The sequence below is a fragment of the Garra rufa genome, unplaced genomic scaffold (assembly GCF_049309525.1).
Source record: "Garra rufa unplaced genomic scaffold, GarRuf1.0 hap1_unplaced_013, whole genome shotgun sequence".
Lineage (NCBI taxonomy): Eukaryota > Metazoa > Chordata > Actinopteri > Cypriniformes > Cyprinidae > Garra > Garra rufa.
Window position 1 is genome coordinate 526003 of NW_027394288.1, and position 8025 is coordinate 534027.

At 34.3% G+C, this 8025-nt stretch overlaps 3 non-coding genes across 3 annotated transcripts; all 3 read right to left on the minus strand.

The window, feature by feature from the left end:
- Positions 1-6239: 6239 nt before the first annotated feature.
- On the minus strand, positions 6240-6358 carry LOC141314766 (5S ribosomal RNA). Its single transcript, XR_012350310.1, has one exon. It is a non-coding gene; the product is annotated as a 5S ribosomal RNA (ribosomal RNA).
- Positions 6359-6442: 84 nt separating this feature from the next.
- Positions 6443-6562, minus strand: LOC141315228 (5S ribosomal RNA). Its single transcript, XR_012350770.1, has one exon. It is a non-coding gene; the product is annotated as a 5S ribosomal RNA (ribosomal RNA).
- Positions 6563-7363: 801 nt separating this feature from the next.
- LOC141314974 (5S ribosomal RNA) lies at positions 7364-7482 on the minus strand. Its single transcript, XR_012350517.1, has one exon. It is a non-coding gene; the product is annotated as a 5S ribosomal RNA (ribosomal RNA).
- Between the last annotated feature and the right edge of the window lie 543 nt (positions 7483-8025).

Sequence of the window (8025 nt, forward strand, 5' to 3'; positions counted from 1 at the left end):
TTGCACACAGGTATTTTTGTTTTCTTTTGTTTGACAAAATTTCTTCTGCTCCAAATTACAAATCTAGCAATGGTTAATATCAAATTTAAAAAACACACATTCTTAAAATTACCTTTAGAACCAAATAAAAACATTGTTTCCCATTCTTCATCAATACGTCTTTGTTCTACTCCCAATTTACTTGTCATTTCTTTTAATTTTTTTATAAAACATTTTAACCCTGTGCATTTAAAAAAAATATGTATCAATCCTTCATCTTCCCTATTACATACCTTGCATATTGCATCACTTGCCATTCCAAATTTACACAGTCTCATTTCACTTAATAAACAATTATGTCTTAAAATATAATCAAAGTTTTCTAAAATTGGACTTTTCCACCAAGCTCTTAGATTTTTCCATATTTTCTTAGTTTCCATACTTGGGTACAATCTTTGCCAATATCCTTCTGCTTTTGGTGTGATAAAAACATCTTCACATAAACAAGAATAAAACATCTTTAAAATACCATCTTTAAAAGCATGCTGTTTGTCATTACTTTTAAAATCAATTCTCATTCCATCATTACCTTTTGTTTCTTCTGTACCTTCTATAATATTTATCCATTCTTCCGGTATTACTTCTTTCATTTGTTTGTATTGTTTTTCTAAGACTGTTTTAGTTTCATTGTCATAATTTTCTACAATTGCGTCTCTTATTACTTGCACCGGTACAAAACCAGGTATCACTTCATACAAGATATCTTTTATTTGCTTTATCCCCGCATAAAACCATTTTTTATAAAAAATGGTATCATTTCCCTTTTTAATTTGATTATTTAAAAACAATGGTTGTCTTAAAATCTCTTCCCTGGTAAAAGACGTACAAACAACATGCTTTCTAAAATCACCCCATGCTTTTACAACCTCTTTATAAAACTCTGGTATTCCGTTCATCATGTTTTCTTTTAGCTTCATCCATAAAACATCATCTCCCATTTTTCCACATTTATTTAAAAAATAGTTCATTACACCCTTCCACGCATATTTCCCATGTTTCCAGTATTTATTAACAGTTTTTATTCTTATACTTTTCATTCTTATTAATGGATCTATTAGTCCCAACCCTCCTTCCTCCACCTTTCCAATTAGAGTGTCATAAGCAATTTTCGATGGTTTCCCCTCCCATAAAAAGTTTAAAACAATAGATTTGATTTTTTTATACACCCATATAGGCAAACTCACAGAACCCAATACATACCACATTTTTGATAAAAACAAAGAATTAATAACTAAAACCTTCCCTTTTAAAAATAATCCTCTTAATTTCCAGAAATTTAATCTCTTCTCCATTCCTTTTAAAACCTCCTCCCATACCACTTCTCTTATTTCATTTTCATTTTCTCCAACCCTTATACCTAAAATTTTCATACTCTTCTTTTCTTCCTTAAATTGCATTTTATTCAGCAGATCATTCGGTAATCCAATTTTCATGTATGTAGTTTTTTCTTTATTAACTTTTGCCCCTGTTCCTTTACAATATCTTTCTAAAACTTCCATTGCTTTATCCATACTTTTAATATCTTTTACAAACAATGTCGTGTCATCTGCATATTGAAATATTTTTTGTTCTGATTCTTCTCCTTTTATGCGTATTCCTTTTATGTTCTTTTCCTGGTCTACTGCCAGTCCTAAAGCTTCAGATACTAAAGTGTATAATAATGCTGACATAGGACAACCTTGTCTGATTGATCTCGTTATTTTAAAATCTTTAGTTAAAAAACCATTCACTTTTACACAACTACTTATATCTGTATATAAACATTTTATCCATTTTAAAAAATTCTCCCCAAAACCAAATCTCTCCATCACATGTATCAAGTATTTGTGTTCAACTCTATCAAAAGCCTTTTCTAAATCCACACTTATTATATATCCTGTTTCTTTCTCCTCCTTCATGTACCATATCATATCTCTTATATTGTTAATGACATCAGTAATATCTCTTTTTAGAACAGCATATGCTTGATTTGTAGTAATTATATTTGGTACTACTATTTTCAATCGATTGGCTAAAATTTTGGCTAATATTTTATAATCTGTATTCAACATGCTTAGTGGTCTGTAGTTTTTCAGGTCTCTCTTATCACCTTTTTTCTTGTAAATTATTTTCACCATACCTTTCTTCATACTATTCGTTAAATTCCCTTTTTTAAAATTATCTATAAATATTTCATTTAAAATTGGACATAACACATCTTTAAAAACCTTATAAAATTCAGCTGTTAATCCATCTATTCCTGGACTTTTACCATTTTTCAGTTGATCAATTGCAATTCCTATTTCTAATTCCGTAATCTCACTCTCACACATTTCTTTGTCTCCCTCATTAACTTTAACCTGTATTTTACTTAATACAAATTCCTCATCTTCTAAAACTATCTCATTTTTGGTAAATAAATGCTTATAGAATTCTCTGACTTCTTCCAAAATTCCTGTTTTATCTTCTACAATCCTTGCATCTTCTGTTTTAATACTTTTTATTATATCTGCTCTCTGTCTTGTTTTTTCTAATTCATAAAAATATTTTGTACTTCTTTCTCCTTCTACAATGTCTTTCGCCCTACTTCTTATTATTGCTCCTTTACACTTCTCTTCTTCTATTTTCTTTAATTCTTCCTGTAATTCTATTATCTTATCAATATTTTCATCATGCTCATTTACTTTCCTCATTTCTTCATCCCACTCTTTTTTGATCTTATTTTCTTTCATCTTTTTGACTTTTTGCCATTTTTTTGAATATTCCATTGAGAATTTTTTTATTCTTTTTTTTAGAATGTCCCACCAAAACCCTTTTTCCATTTCATACATTTCCTCATTTACACTATTAATTATTATACTTTCTATTTCCATTCTGTATATTTCATTTTTTAGAAGTTCTGCATTTAATATCCACACCCCTGGTCCTTTATCAGCCTCATTAAAATTCATCAATATCCATAAAAAATCATGATCACTCTCACTATAATTTTTGTAAGACGCCTTAGTGACATAATATGCTTCCTTTTTATTACATAAAAATAAGTCTATTCTACTTTGCTTTAGAACTCTGTCAACAATTTGTCTTCTTGAATATTCTCTTTTCATACCATTCCTCTCTCTCCACACATCCACCATATTATATTTCTCCATTATGTTATGTAGTTCATTCCTCCCTCTATCTCTTCTAAATCCCATTGAATCATCTACATCAATTCTCTGTATTACAGTGTTAAAATCACCTAACACCATAATGTTGTCATGTTTTTCTATTAACTCATTCATATCCCTGTAAAAATTAAATTTATCTCTTTCATCATTTGGTGCATGTATATTACACACTTTCATTTCTTTTCCATTACACACAAATTTAACAATTATTATTCTTCCCTTTGTGTCTTTATAATCTATATTTACTTCTTCAAATACTCCTTTTCTTATTAAAATAGCTACCCCTCTCTTCCTTTCCATATCACAGTTACTATATATTTCTCCGTTCCATAATTTTCTAATTTCATCACTTATTTTATCTTCCCATTTCGTTTCTTATAAACATAGCACATCACATTTTTTGGTCAGACACATTAATCTTTCAAACTTTTGACATTTGGATAATCCTCTAGCATTCAGCGATACAATTGATATAGAGCTCATTAAAGAAAAGATTGGAAAAACCAAAACCCACCATTCAATCCGTTTCATTGTCTTTCAAAAAAGTATTTTTTACTTCACCCATTTCAGCTTTCCTCCTCTCCAGTCTTTCCTTTTGCTCTTCTCTTCTTATCTTCTGCCTTTTAAGAACCTGTTGAATGTCTAAGCCATCTTTTCTTGTTTTTACACATCTATTCAGTCTTTCTTTTCCTTTGTTTTCCATTCCACGAATTTCCCCCCCATTGTCTGCTCCTCTTACCTCAGTCAGTGTCTTTATTCCCTTATCCTCAGCTTTTTCTTTTTCTTGTCCTTTTTCGTAGTCCAGTTCATTAGTGTCCACATCGTCCTGTTCCTTAGAAAATCCTTCTTTAATCAAATTTATATCCTCTTTGTTCGCTCCTCCTCCCATCTCCATTCCTTGTTCTTCATCTTCCTTCTTTTCTTTATTCTCATCTATGTTGTTGTTCTCCTCTTCCTCGTCATCTTGTTTCTCGTCCTCTCCTTGCGTCTGCCTTTGTGAGTCATTTAACCTCTCAATTGTTGTAACTCCCATTACCTCTTGTATTTCCATTCCTGGATCTTCATTTTCCTCGTCTTCTATCTCGCATCTGCATCTTAACATTGTCTTTTGGCAGCCTTGGCACCGCGGGACTTTACAGTCTCGCGCATAATGCCCCTGCTCAAGACAATTTCTGCATGTGAATTGTGGGCAGTCCTTTTTTTCATGCTCCGGACTTACACAGATCCTGCATGTCTTCACTTGATTATCGTGAATCACTCTGAAGTACTGCACTCCTTCTTCAGTCCTGAAGCTTGTGTTGTATGGTAAAGACGTCACCTCTTGTGGAAACTTTACCCTCAAAAATCGTGTTCCGTCTGCCACCGTTGTCCCGGGATGATATCTTCTTCTTAGTGGTAGAATGGGAGTTACACCCCAATTGATTAGTTTTTGACTGATTTCCTCATCTTCTATATAGCTGGGCAGACTCAAGAAAGACACCATTCTTTCTGTTGCACACAATTTCCTTATCTCACATTCTTGTCCGTTTATCATTATTCCATTCAACAGCAAATCACAGTCCATCTCACTTTCCATAGTCATTTCAAAATCATAATTATTTTTTCTTCTCAGTCCGATCAATTTTCCCATTCCAACTTTCTCTTCAACTGCTTTAATTATCATAATTATTGTTATATTTTCTATATCTTTAACAGTCATTGTTAATGTTGCTTCTTTCTTGTATTCCCTCTGATACCTTGTTTGTTTGCTTAATTTCTGTATCATTTGTTGTCGTTGAGATAAAACATTTCTTTTTTCTCCAACTTCTTTCTCAATTCCAATACCTTCAGTTGATTGTAGATCTCCTTTCCGTTCTTGTCCAGTTGTTTTTCTTTCTTGTTTCCTCCTTGAAACCACCGTCGCCCACGTTTCATTATTGTTTTCTCCATGTCTTTCATTTATATTCCTTTCAGTTATGTCTGCAACAAATCCTGGTTCCGCATTTCCCATCTCATGTTGTTTTACCAGTCCGTGTTCTTTGTCCATTAAATCCATATTTTGGTTGTCTCAAACCCCAAACAGAAAGACCTGTTTGGGGTTAAAAAAAACCTTCCTCAAAAAAAAACTTTTTCTAACTAAAAAACAAACAAAATAAATGTGAAAAAACACCCAGAAAAATGGTGAGCCTATCTCACCTACTGCACACTACAAACTGCCAACTCACTTCCTGTTTGCTCTCTAGCGCCTCAGGTGGGGGTATGGCCATAAGCGAGGGCTGCTCCAAAAAGTGGGCTATTTAAAGATCAGCCTCCGTAAAAGCCAGCATATTATATAAATAGTGAAGAAAAGGCAAAAGCTTACAGCACCTGGTATTCCCAGGCGGTCTCCCATAAAAGTGTAACAATCGGCCTTATCAGCCGAGTTACAAGACTAAAATGGGGTCAAATTTAACTGTGAGAGATGACTAGTGGTTAAAAGAATGAGACAAAAAAGAAAATTGGTTTAAATAGATTTGGTGTATTTACAAGGTTCACATAAAAGACTTTAAAACAACACGATAAAACTAGGTAAACTCTGTTAAAAGAATACAGTTCATTTGTCCATACCCTAAAAACAGGTAAACTCTGTTAAAAGAATACAGTTCATTTGTCCATACCCTAAAAACAGTCCAAGAACCCCAGTGTGTTGATAAGTCCAATGTGAGTGTCCACCAGTGTATATACAATCCACAGAAAGTGTAATCCAAAGTTTGCAGGTGGTGAATGGAAAGGTGAGCTCTAAAATTAGCAACTCCTCAATCCAACAGTTTGGTGACTGTCCTTTGTTTGTCATGCTGCTCTCTTATACAGTTGTACTTCCTGCTTCCTGTCATGTGTCTAGTCACATGACAGGCCAACCATCCATTTATTAAAGACACATACACTTAAAATGTTAAGAGTAATAAAATGGCCTAAAAAACATGTAAAACACTTAAAACTCTATAATACATGTAAATGATTGTAATAAATAGAGCGGTAAAACACGTCTTTCTAAAAGCCAGCATATTATATAAATAGTGAAGAAAAGGCAAAAGCTTACAGCACCTGGTATTCCCAGGCGGTCTCCCATCCAAGTACTAACCAGGCCCGACGCTGCTTAGCTTCCGAGTTCAGACGAGATCGGGCGCTCTCAGCGCGGTATGGCCATAAGCGAGGGCTGCTCCAAAAAGTGGGCTATTTAAAGATCAGCCTCCGTAAAAGCCAGCATATTATATAAATAGTGAAGAAAAGGCAAAAGCTTACAGCACCTGGTATTCCCAGGCTGTCTCCCATCCAAGTACTAACCAGGCCCGACGCTGCTTAGCTTCCGAGATCAGACGAGATCGGGCGCCCATCAGCGCGGTATGGCCATAAGCGAGGGCTGCTCCAAAAAGTGGGCTATTTAAAGATCAGCCTCCATAAAAGCCAGCATATTATATAAATAGTGAAGAAAAGGCAAAAGCTTACAGCACCTGGTATTCCCAGGCGGTCTCCCATAAAAGTGTAACAATCGGCCTTATCAGCCGAGTTACAAGACTAAAATGGGGTCAGATTTAACTGTGAGAGATGACTAGTGGTTAAAAGAATGAGACAGAAAAGAAAATTGGTTTAAATAGATTTGGTGTATTTACAAGGTTCACATAAAAGACTTTAAAACAACACGATAAAACTAGGTAAACTCTGTTAAAAGAATACAGTTCATTTGTCCATACCCTAAAAACAGGTAAACTCTGTTAAAAGAATACAGTTCATTTGTCCATACCCTAAAAACAGTCCAAGAACCCCAGTGTGTTGATAAGTCCAATGTGAGTGTCCACCAGTGTATATACAATCCACAGAAAGTGTTATCCAAAGTTTGCAGGTGGTGAATGGAAAGGTGAGCTCTAAAATTAGCAACTCCTCAATCCAACAGTTTGGTGACTGTCCTTTGTTTGTCATGCTGCTCTCTTATACAGTTGTACTTCCTGCTTCCTGTCATGTGTCTAGTCACATGACAGGCCAACCATCCATTTATTAAAGACACATACACTTAAAATGTTAAGAGTAATAAAATGGCCTAAAAAACATGTAAAACACTTAAAACTCTATAATACATGTAAATGATTGTAATAAATAGAGCGGTAAAACACGTCTTTCTAAAAGCCAGCATATTATATAAATAGTGAAGAAAAGGCAAAAGCTTACAGCACCTGGTATTCCCAGGCGGTCTCCCAACCAAGTACTAACCAGGCCCGACGCTGCTTAGCTTCCGAGATCAGACGAGATCGGGCGCTCTCAGCGCGGTATGGCCATAAGCGAGGGCTGCTCCAAAAAGTGGGCTATTTAAAGATCAGCCTCCGTAAAAGCCAGCATATTATATAAATAGTGAAGAAAAGGCAAAAGCTTACAGCACCTGGTATTCCCAGGCGGTCTCCCATCCAAGTACTAACCAGGCCCGACGCTGCTTAGCTTCCGAGATCAGACGAGATCGGGCGCTCTTTTTTTTTTTTTTTTTTTTTTTTTTTTGTGATAAAAAAATACATAAAAAAATACAGTTTGTCTTACACAGTGTCTACATTACACACCACAGATTTGTATACACAACTTACAAAAATCCTTCGTTCTCAGGAAGCTTCAACATAAAATCTTTTAAGACACGATAAACATTTGATGTAAAAAAAACATAAAATGCATCCAACATATTTTCACTTTTAAAATACACATACAGTCTTTCTATATATATTTCAGTTTTTCTTTTAAAAACAGTCCAAACATCCAAAACAATTTTTTCTTTTTTAGCTACAGCTCTTCTCTCCCATATTGCACTTTTCATTAACATTACCCACAGATTTATAAACTT